Source organism: Canis lupus, chromosome 4, assembly GCF_003254725.2.
Source record: "Canis lupus dingo isolate Sandy chromosome 4, ASM325472v2, whole genome shotgun sequence".
Lineage (NCBI taxonomy): Eukaryota > Metazoa > Chordata > Mammalia > Carnivora > Canidae > Canis > Canis lupus.
The window spans coordinates 61918205-61943428 of record NC_064246.1 but is presented as its reverse complement, the minus strand read 5'-3'; the positions used below and the strand labels follow the sequence as shown (position 1 = coordinate 61943428).

The 25224-nt window shown below is 41.7% G+C and overlaps 1 protein-coding gene and 1 long non-coding RNA gene across 5 annotated transcripts in view; one reads left to right on the top strand and one right to left on the bottom strand.

Moving 5' to 3' along the window:
• The window catches only part of ARL15 (ADP ribosylation factor like GTPase 15), a 404586-nt gene that overhangs the window by 5340 nt on the left and 374022 nt on the right, over positions 1 to 25224 (bottom strand). The gene's annotated exons all lie outside the window — the stretch shown is intronic.
• On the top strand, positions 2295 to 4581 carry LOC112651307 (uncharacterized). The gene is made up of 3 exons (XR_003130734.3): positions 2295 to 2625; positions 3156 to 3312; positions 4273 to 4581. It is a non-coding gene; the product is annotated as an uncharacterized LOC112651307 (long non-coding RNA).

Below are 25224 nucleotides of genomic sequence, written 5' to 3'. Positions count from 1 at the left end.
CATGAGGAGGAAATGGAAGGTTCCATTACAGGGTGGTCACCAGATAAAGGAGCCTAAAGGTGTTAAGCTGACAAATATGGCTGCGTAACCTGAGATTTTTGGATCTGTAACCTAAGTGGGGTATCTCACTCACCCTTCCATACTCCCCCCGACTGGTATCCAAATGATTCCACACCACCCTACATTTATAATATCAATTGTAAAACTAGTCTGGCATTTCAGTGTGTTTCAACCACAGTTGCTGTGGTCTGCCGTTTGCTGCCAGAACATAGCTTCTCATTACCCAGAGTTTCGTGTTTCTAAAAACAAAGCAGATAATACAAGAGAGGAGAAGATGGAGACCTCATGCTCTGACTTGAACTTTTCCAGTTAGGTTAGGATTTTCATTTAGCATATATTTGAGAGAGACAGAATGGGCACGTGCATGCAAGCACACAAAAGTGTGGGGGGAGGGGGGGCGAGAGAGACTCTCAAGCAGACTCTGTGACCACTGCGGAGCCCCACTCGGGGCTTGATCCCACGATCCCAAGACAAGACTTGAGCCAAAACCAAGAATCAGATGCCTAACCGGCTGTGCCACCCAGGTGTGCACCTTCATTTAGTTTTGTTATATTAACTTGAACTTCAAATTTCACCTCCTCTGTATTATGAAGATATAAATTACAGTCACATTTGACTTGTCCACCGTGGCTTTTCCTGTCCTTCCATGATGCTGATGTATAATTTTAAAGAATAAGGTGTTTAAGTTTGACCAACATAAATCATATGTTTCAAATACTTAATCAGAGGCTTAAATATTATGCTTCACTGGAAATGGCAGGGATGAGGAGGAGGTGACTGCTTCACATTGGCTCCTGGAGATAGCACTTGGGGCAATGACATCAGAATACAGCTGCTTGGCAACCTGTAGTCAGTTGGCTATTTTCGGTTAGCCACAGAGAGTGGGCATTTGTTAGTGGCCATGTGTCCACCCTAGAGATAGGAAAACAAAGCCACCATAAGTAGCCAACCTATTTTAGATATGTCACCAGAGCCCTCCTTCACTCATGCCACTGTGGGGTGACGTGCATTACTGCATCCCGTGATTCCCACACCACATTTACTGTAAAGTCCTAATAGCACAGAGACATCTTGGCACCATCGCTTTGCTGCTCATGTTTGTAGCAGGTGTGAAACCTGTGAGATTTTTCATGGCACAGGAGACCCCCTCATTGGGTAGTAGATGTCCTTTATGTTTCTTTGAGTAGAAAGAATAATCCTTTCCTACTTAGGACCTCTAACAGGGTTATGTAATGACAGTGATTTCCCTATCTCGCCCTCACTTCACAAGCAAAAATTTTATTTTAATTCTTGCAAACCTGTTGTGACTAAATTTCTGGAAGTCATGTAAATAGCTTTTGAACTGCAATAATAGGTCTTCCCTTTTAAAAGCCTGCAAATCTCATTTTATTTATAAAAATAAACTGCTTGTTTTTCTTATTTTTGTTATTAAAGCATGTAAGTAGTGTGTGCCCAGAGTTGGCCTCATTCTCCTTTAAACACTCTGGGGAGCGGGGGAAAGAACAGTCCAGAAGGGATGACTTAGTGTTTTTATGTGACATAGAGCTACGTTCTAAGCTCAGATACTTATAAACAGTGCTTTGACCCACATGAATGTGTTGTAAGACATTAAAAAGAGGTTTAGGGTGTGTGACAATTCTTTACTGCATGGGACTGTGCTGAGAACCCTAGAATATGTCACCTCTAGTTCTAGGGAACTCAATGCCATTAGCCCCAACCAGTCATTGCTGTAACCAAAAATGCCTCACCCCCTCCCATGTCCAGAATGCCACCTGGGGTGATACCGATGCAGGTATCTCTGGCCCTGTCTGGGGAGATTTAGTTTCTTTTCCCACACATTCACCACCAGAGATAGAAGCTGGATATCTTTTCTGCCCGCACTTCTCTAGATCCCAACCTACACTGGACACATATATTCCCTCTGGGAAAAAACTAGCAGGTTATAACAGACCCTTCCTAACTTGGGGGTGGCTGTGGTGCACTGCGGTAGGATGAAGTTAAGTATAAGGAGCTTTGAAAATGTGGGTCCTAAAAGTTGGCTTCCCCAAACCTCATTTATTCAACCACCACTTCCTGAACAAAACTGGTGAGTGTGGGAAGGTGGCGTGTGTGTGCCTTAAGGAGCCACTTGTGCCACTGCTCCTCTTGCCAATGTACGGGGTTCCACTGATGAGAGCAGAATACCGTAAAACAAAACCCAGAAACAATAGCCCGAAGAGGGAACTGTCCTCATCATTTACATTATAAGATTACAAGCCCTTTGGCCCCTGGCTTTTTAGTGACCATAAAAATTTAATACTGTACAGTTTACTAAAGGCTTTTTCACTCCTTTATAGCACCCTGATTATACTTCAACTGGAAGAAAAGGAACTGATTCAAATAGAGAGAGGAGTATTAAGACAATATAAGTCAATCTGAAAAAGAAATATCTTGGTAGAAGACTGTTCAAAGAACCCTTAGAAATAAAGGCACATTCTTTCTTCATCTCTGGACAAGGAATCAGTCTCACGAAGGAGACAGGCTGACAACTTCAGCTCCTTCAATTCGAAGGCGATCAATCAGCAGGTGAGACAAGACAATAGGGACACTGGATGAAGAATGCAGGCAAAACACAGAGAGCCAGCAGAAAGAGCTGCTGCAGTTGGGGGTCTGGTAGGCCAGCAAGAGCATGATGCAAGAGAACGTGACTCAGTAACTATCTTCATTCAGAGGAGCCATTATGGCTTTCTTGTCATTTTAAATACACAACATGTCCATGGCACGCCTGTATTTTTCAAATAGTTGTATGAATCGTGTTTTTTGAGACAGGTTCATACTGGTTTTGAACTCTCTGGTAAAAGTAGGGTCTAGATGATAAATGTACTCCAGGGCTCCAATTAATAGGATGCTAGGAGAGTCTGAATAAATTGTGAAATTTTGTAGGATACTGTCCATGGCTGTCAAAAAGGGAACAGAACTTGCCTCATCTTCACCTGGGCTCCTTAAACTTTAATCACTAGAGTGGATGCACCTGTTGTGGTACCATGTCACACTGGGGGAAACATGAAACATTTGTATTGAAATGCTGATCAGGTGCCTTCTCTTTCCACCTCCAGGCACAAGGACATCAAAATGCACGAGTCATGAAATTGGCCGGGGTCTGAACTATTTACACCATGGAAATCTGCAAGTGCAACAAACCAAGACTTTCTTCTTTCTAGAGAGTCGGTTGTCAAGCACTTACCAGCATACACAAGTATGTACATCTCACAGGTGAGTTTGCTGAGGGGCCTTCCCGTTTTGTGGTCTTAATTGCAGAAGCTCATGGAGTAGGCTTAACTTGGTAACCTTCACCAAAGTCAGAGAGAACTTTGCCCACACCATGGCTCCAGGATGGGGTCTGGAGATAAAGTGGCATGGCATCATTAAGATTCTTCAGAGTGCATTCTTGGCAGCTTGTTCAAAGAAAGGTTAGTCTAGAGAGAGCAGCACCAGCTGTTCCCCTTTTCATTGTTCTGCTTGCAGGATTTTGAAATCCTTAGAAAAGTACTAAATATGTCATTAAAGGCAGAAATAAATAATACAAGTAAAACCAATTTGCCATAGTCCCGAAGATCTTACAACACAGAACAGATATTGTTTACTTTTTAATGAGTACTAAAAGGGACCAGAAAACACATTAAAATTAACCAACACCACAATATTACTTTGGGAGTGCAGATCTATAACAGATGACTGATTTCAAGAATGTTAGGTGTAATATGAAAGTGTAGTTATGGTTAAGATCACTTCTTTCTTAAGCAAAGTGCAGCCTGCCTGACCTTGGAATAATTAAAAACCAGACAAATGCCTGCAGGTTATGACCTGTGATCGAGCCTCGCCCTTATGAGAAGTCTTCTTGCCCAATCAGTAATCTCTGATGTGTGGAGAGTGTTATATGCTGTGATAATAGTTACATAAAAACTCAGGCTTCCACTGTACGGGAGAGGTTATTGTGTTCCAGAAGAGCTGAATAAAATGATCCCAGTGCTGTGGCGGTGGGAGCTAGAATCTGAAAAGCATTCCTGTTTTTTGGCTTAATCTGGTACCCGAGAATTACAGAACTAATTACATCTATCTTCTCTTTTCGATATGCCTAGAAGGTTTGTCTCAGTCTCCTATTCAAAAAGCTTGCTTATTGGACAACCACTGTGAGAGGCAGGAATTAGGTATGGATGCTTTCCGTCTTCACAGGCCAATGGAAGATACCCAGCATTCCTGTAGAGCATCTCCTTTATCGCAGGGATTCTATTTGGCCCTCCCGAGCCTGAGGCGACTCCTGTATGCTCAATTGCTCCAACTTCTGCATCCAATGGAAGGTGCCTCCATCCACAAGTGGAAAGAATCGGCTTCTAGATACTCATAGTTTTAATCCAGCTGATGTCTTCCTATCACCTCAAGGAGAAGGCTTAACGTAGAAGAAACTAAAGTAGACGGGACCTTCGTCACAGTAGCCACTGTTGGTTACCTCCCAGCACCCAGGCAAATAAAGTTTTATTGGAACATAGCCATGTTTACTCACTTGTCTATGGTTGCTTTCACCCTACAACAGCAATGTTGAGTAACTGCCACAGAGACAGTATGTTCCACAAAGCCTAGAATATTTACTGTTTGGCCCTTTACAAAAAAATAAATAAAAAAAAAATTGCCAATCCCTGGCTAAAGCTGTTTGTAGCTTCCCACTTTGTCCAGCAGGGGTACAAGGAGCCTGGGTGGCTGGACTCACTTGCTAGACCAGCTCTTCCCCACTTTGACTCAGACTCTTGGGGGGCGGGGTGGGGGGGCCTAGAAGTTGGCTTTTCCCATCTGGCCAGGCTCCATGTATAATTTCAGATACTTTGGATTGTAGTCATAAAGCCGTATTTTTACCCCTCTGTGTTCAGCCTGGGTTTCTTTTATGTGGAGACTTCCTTGCAGCAGCAAGAACTAGCCAGGGCATAGGGTCCACGGCCTGTGTCCTTCAAGGATGGCTCTTAGTGCAGAGCAATCTAGTTATTGTGACTTTGCAGTTTTAAAAAGGAACATACAATTTACTAAATATACAATGTCTAAAACCCAGGTTTTCCTGAAGCTATTATATGCAGTTTAAAAATCTCACCATTCTGTCTATATACCTGTTAAGTTTTAACAATACATTCAGGATATAGTTTAGGTCCTTTTATAAACTTAGTTTAATTAACCATTTTTAAACATTCCAAGACTCCATTTATACATTTAATATATTCAGTCTTCTTTTTCAGCATTTAGACTGTAATAATCAAAATACCCTCAAGTAGCTAAGTCTTTTCTCTTGCTCAGCAAGAGTTCTTAAGCATTTCTTCATTTAAATTTATAAATTCAATGACTCTCAAGCTCTGGTATTTTCTTCTTTTGGAGGGGTAAGATTTATTTATTTGAGAGAGAGAGAGAGAGATAGAGAAATAGCACAAATGCATGAGTGGGAGGGGCAGGAGGAGAGGGAGAAAGAATCCCAAGCAGACTCTGTGCAACATGGGCTTGATCTCACAACTCTGAGACCATGACTTGAGCCGAAACTGAGTCCAACGCACAACTGACTGTGCCACCCAGGGGCCCCTCAAGCTCTGGTTTGTTTGTTTGCTTGCTTGCTTCCTTCCTTTAAAAAAAAAAATTTTATTTATTCATGAGAGACACAGAGAAAGAGGCAGAAACATAGGCAAATGGAGAAGCAGACTCCCTGCAGGGAGCCCAGTGAGGGACTTGATCCCAGGACCCCAGGATCACAACCTGAGCCAAAGGCAGATGCTCAACCACTGAGCCCCTCCAGGTGTCCCAAGCTCTGGTACTTTCTAATACTATTTACAAGCTTAACTAAATTCTCATATTTTTTTTAAGATTTATTTTAGAGAGAGAAAGTGTATGAGTGGGGGGAGGGGCAAAGAGAGAGAATCTTCAAGCAGACTCCATGGTGGGCATGGAGCCCCACTCAGGGCTCGATCTTATGACCCATTAGATTAGGACCTGAGCTGAAACCAAGAGTCGGGTACTTAACTGACAACCACCTTGGAGCCCCTCGTATCTTTCTACATAGGAGGCCAATTCTGAAATAATTTACACATTTTAAACAATAATTATAAAGTGAATGTACCAGGTGGACCTAAATGTAATATATACTTGAAATAAAAGTATTACTATTGTAGATTTGGTTATTTTTATACTCTTAATGTTAAATTCTCCAGGGTTAAAAATACTTTCCCTGGAAAGTACTTTCTATCCTAAGGAGACAACTTTCCATCCTAAATGAAATGGGTTATCATTCAACATGTGGTTCCCACCTCATTGAACTTGAGTTGCTTTTCAAACAGAGTTTTTAGGCTGACACGTGACTGGAGTGACAGATGTCCAGGGCAAAATTTTTGGGGTCACTTGTTGCCAAGTTAGGCTCTTTACAAAAATAGTTGCCACAACAAAAAGAACCTCCAGGATGTAAATTATCATTGCCTATATCATGGGTCTCCTCTCAGGAGCAGACATGCCCTCCTAAGATTCTAAAGAATTTCCTTTACCTTGCTTGGATTTTGTATTTCTCTAGCATATACTTTAACATCTTTTCATTCAGCTCTATAGACATTTAATTTTCCTTTATTGAGCTATAATTTGCAGACTGTAAAATCACTCTTTGAAAAATAATACAAGTTAGTGATTTCTAGTATATTCACAGACACCTGCAGTCATCACAGCTATCAAACTTCAGGACATTTTCACCACTTAAAAAAGAAACTCCCCACCCATTAGCAGTCACTCCCCATTTGTCCTCTCTCTCAGCCCTCGGCACTCCAAAATTTCCTTTCTGTCTCTAGGATTTGCCTGTTCTGCACATTTCATATAAATGGAATTATATAGTACATGGCCTTTAGTGTCTGGTTTCTCTCATTTAGCATAAAGTTTTCAAAGTTCATCCATGTTGTGGCATCTGTGAGTACTTCTTATGGCCGAAAGATATTCCATTGTATGGACATACCACATTTTGTTTTTGCCATATTCATCTGTCGATGGACATTTGGGCTGTTTCCACTTTTTGGCTATTATGAATTCCACTATATGAGCCACTACTTTCTCCCTCAAACAGGCTTTATAAATAATCATCACATAAATTAATGAGTTAGGATATCAAGATTCAATGGGCATGAAGCATCTTCACAAGTCTGGGCTGAACTCTTGTCACTCAGATTTTTTTTTTTTAAATTTTTATTTATTTATGATAGTCACAGAGAGAGAGAGAGAGAGAGAGGCAGAGACACAGGCAGAGGGAGAAGCAGGCTCCATGCACCGGGAGCCTGATGTGGGATTCGATCCCGGGTCTCCAGGATCGCGCCCTGGGCCAAAGGCAGGCGCCAAACCGCTGCGCTACCCAGGGATCCCCTCTTGTCACTCAGATTTATGAGGATAGCCTCATTTCACTTAGGAAATTCAAAGATTTGGATAATTATTAATTTTTTCATATCTAAGAGACCTCAGTTCTCTGAAGGCACAGACAATGAAAAAAATTTTGTATTTTCTGAGATACCCAAAAGAATGCCAGACACAGAGAGGATACTCATTATCTTTAAACGAATGTAAAGAGCTGAAACTATAACGATAAGGGCAACAAAGTATGTACTGTATTTCAGCTCAGATTTAAATGTTAGTAAAGGAAGGAAACTGAAGAAGTTGCCACTCCTTTTAATTAAGCAGGCCAAGATTTCATGCAGGAGGTGGGATTTCATGAATAGTTTCAAAACCGGAGGTCTAATTGGTTTAAACTCTATCATACATATGCCTACAGGCAGCTGCAATGAATTGTTTTGCAAACAGAAAAGTAAGTAACCTCTCATGGAAAATAGACCCACTCCAGAAATCTCAAGACCCAAAGGACACATATGTTTTGAGCTATTCCTTTAATCTGTGTCCAAACAAAGCATCTAATTCTTATCTTAGAGAATGGAAAGCACTGACATATGCAAAAAGAGAAGCATCAGTACACTTGTCTTCGCATGCAGGTGCAGGCATCAGACTTTTCAATAACATCTATAACACGGTCATTAATTACAGAGGCAGTCAGGTTTCGACAGCATATCATTTTCCTTTGCCCTCCTCTCTTTCCCTTCTGTAATCAATTCTATTCCACTCCTTCAAAAGAGCATTCATTTCTGGTACCAACACTTTTAGGGTGTTAGACTTGATTCTAAGTACCTTCCATGTTTGTGACAGTACTTGGTTATGATTTTACCTTTATTACAAAACAGCAAACATTGTAAATAGGCAGAAATTTATTTATGAAAATTTTTTTCCTGGCAATAGAATATGGCTGCTTAAACAATTCTATCTATACATATGAGAGCTAGTCAAGTATGTACTAGACAGGAAGGAGAGTTAATGAGTGAAAGCCCCAAACACATCAGAGACAACCAATTAGCTTGTCTGAAACACAGGCTTGTAAAGCTATCAGTAACTTATAAAATGGTCTGCTACACACGAGTAAAATGTTGTTTAAATGGCTTGCTTAACTAGATGCATTCACCATGAAATTGATTCTTTTAAGGTTATCTTTTTAAACTTAATCCTCATTAACTGTGCATATTGAAATGGCTGGCTGGGTGGGAGGGTGGGTAGATATCTTGGTATCGTAAAGTGCAGTTTGAAAATATGAATTCCATACTTTTTGAGGTGAAGAGGTATCAGGGAAGAAAACCCATCAATTACCAACAGTTGTGTCAGCCTCAGTAACTGAAAAGGATCAACTCGCTTAGATTATTCCTCCTCTGCCTTGCTAAATGCTTAGCTTGGGATTGGTAGATGTGCTCCGAGGACCTTCCAGTGCTCAGAATGCATGCTTTTGTGTTATGGAGCTACACCAGTTTTCACTACAGACGGTGATTCTGTGAAGTGGCATGAGAGAGAGAGAAGACCTGGAGCCTGGCAGTCTTCAAATCCAACATTTGCTCCCAGGGATCAGCTTTCATCCCCCAAAGACTTACTTTACCCAAACATTTGAGGTAACTTGATGTTAGCTGACATACAGACGACAATTGCTATACTATTTCATATTTTGAGTTTTCTTGAAACACTATTGTATATTCTGAAATTGTTTTTTGGCTGTATCTCATATTCAGCTTGTTTTCTGTTATACAAGGCTCCATGCCATGAATACACTTTCATCGGCTGTGACCTAATCAGACAGCCAGAAGAGCATGCTTTGATTTTGACAGAACTCTTCTTTCTGCTTATTCAATGTTGGTACCATTCACAAAACCACTCTGAGTTGGTCAACTCAAGGGATTCTTTGACTTAACAAAATACTAGGAAAAAATAAGTTGAAACAATGGTTAAAGCTTGTTAAAAACACAAATATCTGTTAAAAAGTTTATATTCTAGCTTATTTGGCTTTGGTAATGGACTATATATCCTCTATCTCAGTCTTGTAGCTGGGAGGTCTGGGAAAGCAACAGTGGTAATAACAAAACAAAATATTAATATATGGAACCCAAATAAACATGTTTAATAGTGGCCTTGTGGTACTATGGCAGCACTCTGTCGTAACAACGACAACATTTAGACGTTGGGGCAGATTCAAATTCCTGGGCCTTAAACAGGAGACAAATATGGCAAGCCACGCGTTGCTGAGCCGCCAATGGAGGGTGCCAATGGCCCTGTCCAGATGCAGAGATATTCAAGGGATGTTCCTGTCAGCAGTTTGTCCTCTGGCTCCAGCAAGGAGCCACCATGGAAACACTGGGAGGAAAAGGAAAAACAGGAAGGCGTGGAGAGACAGGGGGAAAAGGCAGAAAAAATTGACAGCCACCTCAATAACACATCTGAGCAAGGGGAACAGGTAACAAATGGCCTTCGAACAAACAGCCATGTTGTTAGTCACAGAGAGAGAATTTCTTTTCCTACTGGCAATACGGCCAGGAGCCTAATATCCTGGCAACTGAGAAATATGAGCTTGGAAAGAGGCTTGCAGGCAGTCTGAGGAAAGAAAAGCTGAGTGGTAATCCGTCCTGGGGAATTTTAGCCAAAAAAACCCACACAGGACTAGTTGAACTCAGAATAAAGCCCATGAAAGACAAGTCTGGAGAACATTACAATCAGACATAAAGAGAACACCAGAAATGAAGGTTCCAAAAGCCACTGACTGGATTTAGCACAGCACTGTTAGCGCGGCCTTGTGTCCTAGTGGTCAAACTGGGACTAGTCCAAAACACTAGTTCTCAACAGAGGGGAAAGGTGACCACACCCCTCAGGGGACATTTGGCAACGTCTGGAGATACTTCTGGTTGTCACAGTGGGGGTGGGGCGGGGTGTTTGCTGCAGGCATCTTGTGGGTAAGGGTCAGGGATGCTGCTGGACATCCTGCAATGCACTGCCCTCCCAACCCTCAACAAAAAACTATCTAGCCTGAAACGTCAACAATGCTGAAGTTGAGAAACAGTTCTGAACTGATCTTTTAAAGCAAAAATCAAAGAACAAAAGCCCTGTTAATGATTCAATATATGGTTTCTGACCACAAATCATCAGGCTCTCCCTCCCCAGAATCAGGAGGAGATTGAGGAACTGGATTGCAAAAGTGGACCAGGAACTGTGTTAGAGAGCACCATAGGTCGATAGTACAACTCTCTGTCCTCTCTTCTTGCTCAAAGTGGAAATCAATTGATCTTGGTGGGGACAAGTCACAGCATTTAACTGGGCTGAAACAAATGCACCAAATAAATAGCCGTCTGTCCCTCCTTCTACTGTTACTACTCACTCACTGTTTCAGGTCCTGGGGACACAAGGGTGAACCTAAGTCCCAGATCTCACCGAGCTTGATTGGAAGAGACCAGCAGGTATCAAGCAGGGACAGCAGTGACTCAGTGAAGTCTGATGGAATAAGCGCCATGAAAAACGAGAAGGCACCGTGGCAATAACAACATTTGCCACATTGCTGATCTAATAGACGGACTAAGGGCATGATATAAATTAAATATCAAGCCGTTGCAGGTAAGGACAAATCTGTAGCTGGTTTCAAAACAAAATTTCATACAGTTACAATAAAGGCTCCTTCAATTAACCTCTACTTAATCACCTAGGTTTAACTGACTCTTCATTGCCCCGGTGCAAGATAATGACAGACGTTGCCTGCACAGACTGCCCATGCCCCGGGGGTACAGGCCCCGGGTGGAGCTGGCCGCTCACCTGATGCTCACACCGGGGCACTGCTGTCTGGCACGTCTGCTCACTTCTGCTGCCGACTGGTTTCCTAATTCTCATGGAGGCAACACATTTGTTACTATCATCAAGTCATTTAATTAAAAATGGCATCAACGGGGATCCCTGGGTGGTGCAGTGGTTTAGCGCCTGCCTTTGGCCCAAGGCGCGATCCAGGAGACCCGGGATTGAATCCCACGTCGGGCTCCCGGTGCGTGGAGCCTGCTTCTCCCTCTGCCTATGTCTCTGCCTCTCTCTCTTTCTCTCTCTCTCTCTGTGACTATCATAAATAAATAAAAATAAAAAAAATGGCATCAACGGATGAAATAGGAAGTTGAGAAGAGAATTTCTATTTCTCTGAAAAGTTATGTGGAATGTGTTCAAAGAGGCCAATGAAGGTAAGTCACTAAAAACAAGCTGTTGTCAAATCAGATTTAGGCGAGACGACTATCAAGAGCAATCGAGGCAGGTGAAAGTGTGAATTGCTTCCCACGTGTCCTTAACTTACCGTTTTACTTTATCTTATGGTTCTATCTTAAAGAAACAGGAAGTGAAAATCATAGCATAGGTAGTGGCTGTATTTTGTGCATTAAATATGATACAGAACCCTGATTAGTGGCTTCGTACTCACTGAAAAGGTACTGGCCCAATATAAAAAGATTAGTATCATTTATATATTTTAAGTTAAATTATTTTAACTACCAGTTAGTATCTACCAGTTCAGATTGGGTCATATAAGGGGGGCTTCTAAGAATTTCAAATCCCACTTTTTATTCTGTCTGAATCGAACGCCTTCTCAGGGGGATGTCATTAACACCTACTTTAGTCGGAAGTTGAGAGTGTTACATAAAACCATGTCCACTGTCAAAATCAATACTAGTGTCTCTCACCTCAAATCCTTTTGTGAAAGAAAAGTAGAGTATAAATAAAAAAAACCCCACTGAAGTCCATATTGATACCCACACCCCTGCGGTCTCAAGTAGAGAGAGTCACTATTCAGGTCTATGAATGTACATTATGGTCAAAACTGGATACGTTGTTCTTAAACACAGTATCCTTTAACAAAACAAATGTTACATTATTTTGAATGTATTTGTAAAATATTTTCTAAATAGAACTTACTCCCATTTTCTAGACTCAGAAACAGGTACAGAATTATAGCGTACTTTTGTTAGCTGATGCCCTGGATTCCTATTTCCTGCATTTAGAGCTCTCTAAGGGACGAGCAATGTTAGCGCTCTGAAGACAAGTCTTATTTTACTTTGAAGTTCTCTGTTTCTTTACACCTTTATCACACATCTATGAGCAAGACGGCAATTCTACCATAGTACTTTAAAATAAAAATCACAGGATGCCAAGACCAGACAAACGATGGCTTGGGCTGTTTTTAACTATATGTATCAATAATAAAATAAAACGATGCCCATAAACGGCATCTACCTCTGTGTGCCACAAATTAATTTTTTTAGTGAATGAATTACCTGATACCCTGTCTTTATCATGTTTAACATAAGAGGATTTAGACTTCAGAGCCCGCGAACAGCGTTTGTAAATTTTAGGTGTGAGTTCATGACATCTCCTCTTTCACACAGAAAGATGTGGTTCTGGAGAAAACAAGGATCAGGGAAAGAAATTCCTGCCTATTGGACTCCAGCTTCTCACCCAAGACATATGACACACATCACCTGGGCACTTCTTAGCAAGTTAAATGCAGCACACGGTTTTCATAAAACATTGGGGCGAGCTGAAATCTCTCACAGCTGCTAAAGTATTTGAATCCTGATTTCTTTTTTGAAGTCACAGACACCAAGTACGTAGTAACCTGGTCACAGGTTGACCTGCTTTTCGGTGCTGTCAGAAGGGACAAGATGATGTGATAAACTGTGGGGACGTCTGGGATGACCCACGGGCTGCAAGGCTTGGCTCAGTAACCAAGAGCATTGTGTTCCGGAGAGTGCGCCTGGTTCTGACGTGACCACTGACCCTGTGGGGCACAAAGACATAGGATACTTCCCTTACAAGCCGAGGAGAGAGAAGGAAATGGAACAAGCGTGAACCACATGATGGGCAGAAGTTCTGAACATGAGATTGAGATGGGAGTGAACTGGACTAGCTGTTGTCTCTCTTGTTCTCTTTTTAAACTAAGTTATTAAAGCCAAGGACTTATTTAAAACACTGAAAGATGTAATTTATTAACTACCACTCATGGAAGAACTGAACTGTTCCCTAAATGAGCAAATCATTCTATTCTCACAGGCAAGAATCTGGAATGGCTTGCATAAGTATCTTAATGGTTTTTAGATTCTTCTGAAATATAAATTAGACTCTTACGGCTCGGGTTTAAGGGACTCATTTGCGCTGTATCATAGATGTATAAAAATACTCCTATATCTGCACAAAGCATAAAAAAAGCTCTCTGGAAAATCATGCACCCCTTGCACACCCAATATCCCCTCCCCGTTCCCCCCAACCCCCAGAATCCTTCCCATCTGCCAGCTGGGTTTCATTTTAAGAATTTCACACTGAATATAAAGTGCTATTTTGACCATGTGGCTCCAGAAATGTGAATTTATAGTCTATTCAGATCGTACGCCAATGATTGACAGAGAGGGGATTAACCAACTGGATGAGATGAAGCCGCTGCCTCTTCCTTCAGGTTGCTTTACGTTTCCAGGAAAGGATGGTCACCCTCACACTGCTTCATTGAGGCTGGCAAGAAGTCATCTCCTAGCAAGGCACTTGCTTTTCACTTTTCTAATAGATGTCCGCTCTATCTTGGAGCTCCACTGGCCCCCTGCTCCCCACCCCCACCCCCCAGCCTTGTTCCCACATTCCATCCATTTCTCCACATGTAAAATGAGAACACTAAAGTTTGCTTCCTTAGACCTCTCTTGCAACAATGTTCATTTAAGGACACATAACACATATTTATAATTACTGGTCTTCAGATCTAAGAGTCAAATTTTGGAAAGTATGTTGTGTGTATCTGGTTTTCTTGGGTAAGGGCTAGCAATGCCTAACAGCTTACACATGGGAAAGACTCCTTGCATGTAGTATTTCAGAGATTGTTGGCAAGTCTTGGCCATCTAGAAATGTTTCAAATACCATTGCTATTTAAGCTTTTCCAAAAGTAGTTCTGTTTTTTCAACAGTGATCCATCTTGTTTCACACTTATCATCCTCAAGTATTGTCTTAGGCATAAAAGTATAACTATATATTCAGATTTTCTAAATCTTTCTTTTTGCAACTTTAGGATCATGCTGTGTTCTTAGGACTCTGTTCACTAAATGCACAATAAGTAACACTATAAAACGGATTACAGATTCCTTGTTTAACAGAAAATCAAGGAAAGGGTACATAAGCGATGAATTACAAGAAGGGTGTGTAGAATGTATTTAGATCTGATACTGTGATCCTGAAGCCAGTCTCAAAATGAATGAACATCTCTATGCTTCTATTACACATACACGTACATTGACCTCAGAAGTCGGTCGACATCCTCAGAAAAGTACAAGCTTATGGCATCCTGTCAAGTTTGGTCCTGTTCAGGGATCCCTGGGTGGCGCAGCGGTTTGGCGCCTGCCTTTGGCCCAGGGCGTGATCCTGGAGACCCAGGATCGAATCCCACATCAGGCTCCCGGTGCATGGAGCCTGCTTCTCCCTCTGCCTGTGTCTCTGCCTCTCTCTCTCTCTGTGACTATCATAAATAAAAATAAAAAAATCTAAAAAAAAAAAAAAACTTTGGTCCTGTTCAGAACAGGAAAGACTCTGTGCAAGATGGGGGCTTTAGTTTCTAGGTTATTCAAGAGAGGTAACAATGCTTTGCTCCCTTCCCTCAAGACAAGACAAGACAAAACAAACAAGAACACTATAGAACATAGATTATAATTAAGGGAAAATTTCTCATACTTGCCAGCATAATAAGTACATCTCCATTAAAAACAAACAAACAAACCCACCAGTCTTATACATTTAACTTTTAGATACACTATCTGAACAGTTAAGGAAGTCATTTGAGAGGAAAATATGGACAGAGCCACATCAAACTGGTAACAACGAATGGTAACATGGGGTGGGAGTAGGGAGAAGGGAATAAAGATTTTAACTTTTTCTTAATATGCTTCTGAATTATTGGACTTGAAATAATAAGCTCCTATTAAAACACTAATAGAAACATATATATGAACAACTCCAAGAACAGAAAGGGCATTTTAAGGAAGAAACTAAAAATACACCTCTAGGTAGAGACACATAAAAGGATGTAACCTGCCTCACAGCAGAGGCTCAATAAACATGCGCTAAATGAATGGGAAAAAACGGTTGCCAACAACGATTAGCCTCCTGTGGTACCCTCTACTTAATTTATAAGAGTGCCCCCACCTCAGGAAGGTGGGTAGCCTTCCAAGCAGAGAAGATCACCACTCAGGATTCTTAACTGTCACAAATAAAAATCTGCTACTCTCTGACGAGGCTGCAAAGTTCATCTGTGCGTTTTCCAGTCAGTAGTATCAGGACTTCAGGTCTGGGGCAAGAAATAAAACCTGCTACAGTCTGCTCTCCCTCAGACCCCGTTCAGAAAGATTGCTCACAGGCCATCCGCCTTCCTTTACAGGGTGTTTGATGACACTTGAATGAAGCTCAAGGACAGCCTGCAGAAGGCTATAACATCTCTTCACTACATTTTAATACTACATTGTTAATGTCAGCACAAGAAAAAGCCACAAAAAAATTGAGAGCTACATTTACCATAAAAATGTTGTCATGGATTACTCATTAATTCATTCTATATCTCTTGCAGAAAAAGTCTTTTAGAACTGTGGAAAACAGTTCTTCCCTGTTGAAGACATAACCTCCTCTTTTCCAATAACGAAAAATACATCACAGATCATGACTCCTCCCACCTTTTTATTTTTCAGAAACACAGCGCTGAATATGAAATCAAATGGCAGCAGTGATTTAACCCATAGGGTTGATGTTATTCTAGTCTCCTCTTCTTTGTCCTGATCTCCTGCTTTAATTTATTATTATTCTCATGTGAGTCACTTTAAATTCTTTGTGGACAGAAGCAGTGTGACTACACAGACAAATGAAAATAAAGGAACATCTCCATCTGGAGTGAATAATAACATTCCATCTCTTTGCTTGGCATTATTACTTAACAGAACACACCAAGCTTCATTGAAAGTCACTAGGTCTTGAGTCATTCTTACTATTTTAGGGGTTCTTAAAAGTGCTTGTCAACACTATTACCAAGGAGTATGGACTCCGATTTTTCAGAATTGTCTTGTATAAGAAACCTCAGCTGAAGTTAATTCATTTTAAGAATGGATTTTATGTACCACAGGAGGAAGAAATTCTTCAGTAGATCAAATCCCTTAAAGAGAAATCCAAGGGATTGTTCGTTTTACTGTATAAAACACAAGATACTTAAAACATAATTTTCCAGATTTTTTTCTCTCTTTTTTAAAGGTGGTGCTAGTAGTGCTCACATAGAATTATTTTCCCCCTGTGGTGTTTCTGGGCGATGGGATTGTAACTGCACTGTCCAGCTCTTATTATCTTCTATGCCAGATATCAGATGTCATGTGGCATTTTATATGCCACGTGATCACCCCTAACAACACCCTCCAAAATAATCTCCCGGGGAGGGCGGGGGAGGGGAGGTGCAGGCGGAATCTAAAATCAGCAAAGTTAAGTTATCTTTAGCCACAGGACTTTGGCCAAACTCTGTGAGAGAAATAAAATCTTGCCTTTCTTCCTCTTTTTCCACCTTCCTTTCTAGTAATTCCTTTCTGCAATCCTAGGAACCCCAGGTCTCTGTATATCTTACTATGTGTCAGGTGCTCTTTAAAAATTTGTAAAAATATATTACCTCATTAACTCTTATGTCAACACACTAGGAAGGTACTATTAGGACATTGAAGCTTGGAAAGGTTAAGTAGTGTGTCTAGGCAATGGGGGCAGGATGTAATGGTGGGAGTCTGGCATAGCAGAACCGTGCTGTCTCTTAGCACCGTGCACATGAAGCCAGCACCACCAATGAGGTGGGGCTGCACGAAAGACCAGTGGACAATAAAAGGAAATGAAATCCAACAGAGTGTAACTTCAGGCACTTCTAGTAGGGCTGGGATAAGACCTGGTTGCAGGGCCTCCCGACACTCCTTAAAAATCAGGCCATGTAGATAGTCTTCCAAACATACAGATCCTTGGGTCCCCAATTTACTAGCTAAACTGGGCGTATAGCCACTCCTTAAATCCATCCTGCCCTTCCCATAGATAAGCCCTTTGCTCAAGGCATGCCATTCTCCTAGAAGGTCCTCTGCTCTGTGTCCATGTGGGTGGTAGCATAGTGTAATAGTGTGCTGGGCTAGAGCCACAAATGCCTAGGTTTACATCTCTGCTTTACCACTTACTAGGTGTTTGACTTTGTGTAAGTTTCTTAAATGTTCTAGGCCCAAGTTTCCATAGTTGGGAAATGAGGGTAATAATAATTTTAGTAAGAATAATACCTCCCTCACAGTGATGTAAAGCATTCAAAAGTGTGCCTGGCGCTATTTCATGCCCACCACCACCACCACGCAGATTCTGAGTTACTTGTGCTTAATACCCAACTCAAATGCCTTTCTTTCAAGATTCTCCTTCTGAGATCCTGTAGTCCCCTTGGTTTTATCATTCCAATGGTATTTACCCTGTATCCCTGCAAGTATTCACATGGTCTTGAAGTGCGATTATTTATATATATGTTTATAAACAACCTCTCCCCTGATGAAATCATAATCCCAGAAGTTTAGACTAAACACAAACTTCTTCTTTTTCCTTATCTCCTTCTCTTCCCTTCTGCTGAGTGTTTTAATCAGTTCATTATTCATATATACCAGAGAATGGATAGAACAAGGAAATGGGAGAGAAATGAGAACACACACACACACACACACACACAATTTATAATTCCATTTTAGATCATTAAATTTAAATCTACCAACATTCTCCATTTCCTTCTTGGAGCAAAGCTTGCCAGGGCTGTAAAGAAGGTTGAATATGGTCTTTGTCCTCCCAGGACTCACAGTCTAGAGCAGGTGAAAAGATATGCCTCTAACTACACTGCCTGAATCCCAACACTACTTAAACCTATGTCTCAAAGTGCTTGCTCCCTCTCCAAATACACCAGGTTTGAATTTTCACACCTTGGGGCTACTACTTACTTAACTCATCCATTCTGGGACCTCCCTCCCCTTTTCTGGTCACCCCTTTTCTTTGTTTTTGAGGTCCCCTCCCCGAAGAATTGACTGCTCCCTCAGATGTATATTCATTCATTCATTCATTCATTCATTCATTCATTCATTCATCAGTTCAGTATTTGTTAAGGTCTTCATCTTCCCTGCTACAGTACACATTCTCTAAAGCAGATCCCATCACTCATTTTGGTGAAACCCGCATCAGGAGTAGGGTTTGATATGGGGCAGATGCTCAGGGCGCCCTCTTTGCCCTTGCCTCCTGGGCAGAGATGTTGGAGCAAGGAACTGCCCAAAAGGAACTGCTGGAGAAAGGAGAACCACCAATACTTGCTAAAACAGGGCAGCCAGGATTGTCTGTAGTTTTCATTTATTCATTTGATAGAGAAGGGGCTCTATTACATGTTAGGCACTGTGCCACGGGGCAGAGAGACAAACAAGATGGGGTACAGGGAGAGAAAGGCACTAACTATGCGGTGTGCCCACATGTGTAAAAATGGCAGCATGGACAGAGAGGAGGGTGTGGGGTTTACTTGTCTTGACAGCTGCTAACTCATTTGAGAGTTCATCATATTTATAAATTATGAGAAAATGATATCAAGGACCTTTACAATTACAGTCCTCATGTCTAGCATTAAACAATGTCTACATATTTTATTTTGCAGGTAATATGCTTGATGGTATTTTTGATAGGTCCTACTTTTATGACCCAATCAATCAGAGATCTCTATTTTAGCTGCTATACTATTCATTTATTTTAGTCATTATGGTTCACTTACTGCTTCCCAATTCAGCCTCTCCTATTCCAAGGAGAAATTCTAAGACTTAATCATTAAAAAACAAAACAAACAAACAAAAAAACCCCGAAAAATATTTATCTAAGAGAACACCTTAAACGGGGCTATATATAGGTAAAGAGTCAAAATGCAACACAGAAACGAAAATAGAAAATTAGGTTCCAGAACATAGTATTGTTTTGTTTTGTTTTTTCCCAGAAAGTTTTTACTATGACAGAAGTGGATGATATGTCTTTTAAGGTATTTGTACTGGGGAGGAGCAAGATGGCGGAAGAGTAGGGTCTCCAAATCACCTGTCTCCACCAAACTACCTAGAAAACCTTCAAATTATCCTGAAAATCTATGAATTCGGCCTGAGATTTAAAGAGAGACCAGCTGGAATGCTACAGTGAGAAGAGTTCGCGCTTCTATCCAGGTAGGAAGACGGGGAAAAAGACATAAAGGAACAAAGGCCTCCAAGGGGGAGGGGCCCCGCGAGGAGCCGGGCTGAGGCTGGGGCGAGTGTCCCCAGGACAGGAGAGCCCCGTCCCGGAGGAGCAGGAGCTGCACCGACCTTCCCGGGGGAAAGGGGCTCGCGGGGAGTTGGAGCAGGACCCAGGAGGGCGGGGATGCCCTCGGGCTCCCGGGGACAGTAACAGCAACTGCGCGCCCAGGAGAGTGCGCCGAGCTCCCTAAGGGCTGCAGCGCGCACGGCGGGACCCGGCGGGACCCGGCGGGACCCGGAGCAGCTGAAGGGGCTCGGGCGGCGGCTCCGCGGAGGGGGCTGCGCGGCCCCGGGAGCAGCTCGGAGGGGCTCGGGCAGAGGAAGAGGCTCCGTGCGGAGGGGCCTGCGCGGTTCCAGGGGCTGCGCGGCCCGGGAGCGCGAATCCAACAGCGCAGGCTCCGGAGCACAGGGCGCCGGGACACAGCCCAGGATCCCGCCTCCCCCGGGACAGGCAGAGGCCGGGAGGGCCCAGGACAGCGAGGACGCTCCTGCCCCAGCTGAGCAGATCAGCGGCCCCGCCCGGAGCCTCCAGGCCCTGCAGACGGAGTTCCTGCCGGAGCTGAATCCAGGTTTCCAGAGCTGCCCCGCCACTGGGGCTGTTCCTCCTGCGGCCTCACGGGGTAAACAACCCCCACTGAGCCCTGCACCAGGCAGGGGCACAGCAGCTCCAACTGCTAACACCTGAAAATCAGCACAGCAGGCCCCTCCCCCAGAAGACCAGCTAGACGGACAACTTCCAGGAGAAGCCAAGGGACTTAAAGAACACAGAATCAGAAGATACTCCCCGGTGGTTCTTTTTTTTTGTTGTTGTTGTTGTTGTTTTTGTTTTGTTTTGCTTTTTGATTTGTTTCCTTCCCCCACCCCCTTTTTTCTCCTTTCTTTTTCTTTCTCTTTTTCTTCTTTTTTTTTTTTTCGTTTTTTTTTTCTTTTTCTTCCTTTTTTTTTTTCTCTTTCTCTTTTCTTTCCTTCTTTCTCTCCTCTCTTTTTCTCTTTTTCCCAATACAATTTGCTTTTGGCCACTCTGCACTGAGCAAAATGACTAGAAGGAAAACCTCACCTCAAAAGAAAGAATCAGAAACAGTCCTCTCTCCCACAGAGTTACAAAATCTGGATTACAATTCAATGTCAGAAAGCCAATTCAGAAGCACTATTATACAGCTACTGGTGGCTCTAGAAAAAAGTATAAAGGACTCAAGAGACTTCATGACTGCAGAATTTAGAGCTAATCAGGCAGAAATTAAAAATCAATTGAATGAGATGCAATCCAAACTAGAAGTCCTAACGACGAGGGTTAACGAGGTGGAAGAACGAGTGAGTGACCTAGAAGACAAGTTGATAGCAAAGAGGGAAACTGAGGAAAAAAGAGACAAACAATTAAAAGACCATGAAGATAGATTAAGGGAAATAAACGACAGCCTGAGGAAGAAAAACCTACGTTTAATTGGGGTTCCCGAGGGCGCCGAAAGGGACAGAGGGCCAGAATATGTATTTGAACAAATTCTAGCTGAAAACTTTCCTAATCTGGGAAGGGAAACAGGCATTCAGATCCAGGAAATAGAGAGATCCCCCCCTAAAATCAATAAAAACCGTTCAACACCTCGACATTTAATTGTGAAGCTTGCAAATTCCAAAGATAAGGAGAAGATCCTTAAAGCAGCAAGAGACAAGAAATCCCTGACTTTTATGGGGAGGAGTATTAGGGTAACAGCAGACCTCTCCACAGAGACCTGGCAGGCCAGAAAGGGCTGGCAGGATATATTCAGGGTCCTAAATGAGAAGAACATGCAACCAAGAATACTTTATCCAGCAAGGCTCTCATTCAAAATGGAAGGAGAGATAAAGAGCTTCCAAGACAGGCAGCAACTAAAAGAATATGTGACCTCCAAACCAGCTCTGCAAGAAATTTTAAGGGGGACTCTTAAAATTCCCCTTTAAGAAGAAGTTCAGTGGAACAGTCCACAAAAACAAACACTGAATAGATATCATGATGACACTAAACTCATATCTCTCAATAGTAACGCTGAATGTGAACGGGCTTAATGACCCCATCAAAAGGCGCAGGGTTTCAGACTGGATAAAAAAGCAGGACCCATCTATTTGCTGTCTACAAGAGACTCATTTTAGACAGAAGGACACCTACAGCCTGAAAATAAAAGGTTGGAGAACCATTTACCATTCGAATGGTCCTCAAAAGAAAGCAGGGGTAGCCATCCTTATATCAGATAAACTAAAATTTACCCCAAAGACTGTAGTGAGAGATGAAGAGGGACACTATATCATACTTAAAGGATCTATTCAACAAGAGGACTTAACAATCCTCAATATATATGCTCCGAATGTGGGAGCTGCCAAATATATAAATCAATTATTAACCAAAGTGAAGAAATACTTAGATAATAATACACTTATACTTGGTGACTTCAATCTAGCTCTTTCTATACTCGATAGGTCTTCTAAGCAAAACATCTCCAAAGAAACGAGAGCTTTAAATGATACACTGGACCAGATGGATTTCACAGATATCTACAGAACTTTACATCCAAACTCAACTGAATACACATTCTTCTCAAGCGCACACGGAACTTTCTCCAGAATAGACCACATATTGGGTCACAAATCGGGTCTGAACCGATACCAAAAGATTGGGATTGTCCCCTGCATATTCTCGGACCATAATGCCTTGAAATTAGAACTAAATCACAACAAGAAGTTTGGAAGGACCTCAAACACATGGAGGTTAAGGACCATCCTGCTAAAAGATAAAAGGGTCAACCAGGAAATTAAGGAAGAATTAAAAAGATTCATGGAAACTAATGAGAATGAAGATACAACCGTTCAAAATCTTTGGGATGCAGCAAAAGCAGTCCTAAGGGGGAAATACATCGCAATACAAGCATCCATTCAAAAACTGGAAAGAACTCAAATACAAAAGCTAACCTTACACATAAAGGAGCTAGAGAAAAAACAGCAAATAGATCCTACACCCAAGAGAAGAAGGGAGTTAATAAAGATTCGAGCAGAACTCAACGAAATCGAGACCAGAAGAACTGTGGAACAGATCAACAGAACCAGGAGTTGGTTCTTTGAAAGAATTAATAAGATAGATAAACCATTAGCCAGCCTTATTAAAAAGAAGAGAGAGAAGACTCAAATTAATAAAATCATGAATGAGAAAGGAGAGATCACTACCAACACCAAGGAAATACAAACGATTTTAAAAACATATTATGAACAGCTATACGCCAATAAATTAGGCAATCTAGAAGAAATGGACGCATTCCTGGAAAGCCACAAACTACCAAAACTGGAACAGGAAGAAATAGAAAACCTGAACAGGCCAATAACCAGGGAGGAAATTGAAGCAGTCATCAAAAACCTCCCAAGACACAAGAGTCCAGGGCCAGATGGCTTCCCAGGAGAATTTTATCAAACGTTTAAAGAAGAAATCATACCTATTCTCCTAAAGCTGTTTGGAAAGATAGAAAGAGATGGAGTACTTCCAAATTCGTTCTATGAAGCCAGCATCACCTTAATTCCAAAGCCAGACAAAGACCCCGCCAAAAAGGAGAATTACAGACCAATATCCCTGATGAACATGGATGCAAAAATTCTCAACAAGATACTGGCCAATAGGATCCAACAGTACATTAAGAAAATTATTCACCATGACCAAGTAGGATTTATCCCTGGGACACAAGGCTGGTTCAACACCCGTAAAACAATCAATGTGATTCATCATATCAGCAAGAGAAAAACCAAGAACCATATGATCCTCTCATTGGATGCAGAGAAAGCATTTGACAAAATACAGCATCCATTCCTGATTAAAACTCTTCAGAGGGTAGGGATAGAGGGAACATTCCTCGACATCTTAAAAGCCATCTATGAAAAGCCCACAGCAAATATCATTCTCAATGGGGAAGCACTGGGAGCCTTTCCCCTAAGATCAGGAACAAGACAGGGATGTCCACTCTCACCACTGCTATTCAACATAGTACTGGAAGTCCTAGCCTCAGCAATCAGACAACAAAAAGACATTAAAGGCATTCAAATTGGCAAAGAAGAAGTCAAACTCTCTCTCTTCGCCGATGACATGATACTCTACATAGAAAACCCAAAAGTCTCCACCCCAAGATTGCTAGAACTCATACAGCAATTCGGTAGCGTGGCAGGATACAAAATCAATGCCCAGAAGTCAGTGGCATTTCTATACACTAACAATGAGACTGAAGAAAGAGAAATTAAGGAGTCAATCCCATTTACAATTGCACCCAAAAGCATAAGATACCTAGGAATAAACCTCACCAAAGATGTAAAGGATCTATACCCTCAAAACTATAGAACACTTCTGAAAGAAATTGAGGAAGACACAAAGAGATGGAAAAATATTCCATGCTCATGGATTGGCAGAATTAATATTGTGAAAATGTCAATGTTACCCAGGGCAATATACACGTTTAATGCAATCCCTATCAAAATACCATGGACTTTCTTCAGAGAGTTAGAACAAATTATTTTAAGATTTGTGTGGAATCAGAAAAGACCCCGAATAGCCAGGGGAATTTTAAAAAAGAAAACCATATCTGGGGGCATCACAATGCCAGATTTCAGATTGTACTACAAAGCTGTGGTCATCAAGACAGTGTGGTACTGGCACAAAAACAGACACATAGATCAGTGGAACAGAATAGAGAATCCAGAAGTGGACCCTGAACTTTATGGGCAACTAATATTCGATAAAGGAGGAAAGACTATCCATTGGAAGAAAGACAGTCTCTTCAATAAATGGTGCTGGGAAAATTGGACATCCACATGCAGAAGAATGAAACTAGACCACTCTCTTTCACCATACACAAAGATAAACTCAAAATGGATGAAAGATCTAAATGTGAGACAAGATTCCATCAAAACCCTAGAGAAGAACACAGGCAACACCCTTTTTGAACTCGGCCATAGTAACTTCTTGCAAGATACATCCACAAAGGCAAAAGAAACAAAAGCAAAAATGAACTATTGGGACTTCATCAAGATAAGAAGCTTTTGTACAGCAAAGGATACAGTCAACAAAACTCAAAGACAACCTACAGAATGGGAGAAGATATTTGCAAATGACATATCAGATAAAGGGCTAGTTTCCAAGATCTATAAAGAACTTATTAAACTCAACACCAAAGAAACAAACAATCCAATCATGAAATGGGCAAAAGACATGAACAGAAATCTCACAGAGGAAGACATAGATACGGCCAACATGCATATGAGAAAATGCTCTGCATCACTTGCCATCAGGGAAATACAAATCAAAACTACAATGAGATACCACCTCACACCAGTGAGAATGGGGAAAATTAACAAGGCAGGAAACCACAAATGTTGGAGAGGATGCGGAGAAAAGGGAACCCTCTTACACTGTTGGTGGGAATGTGAACTGGTGCAGCCACTCTGGAAA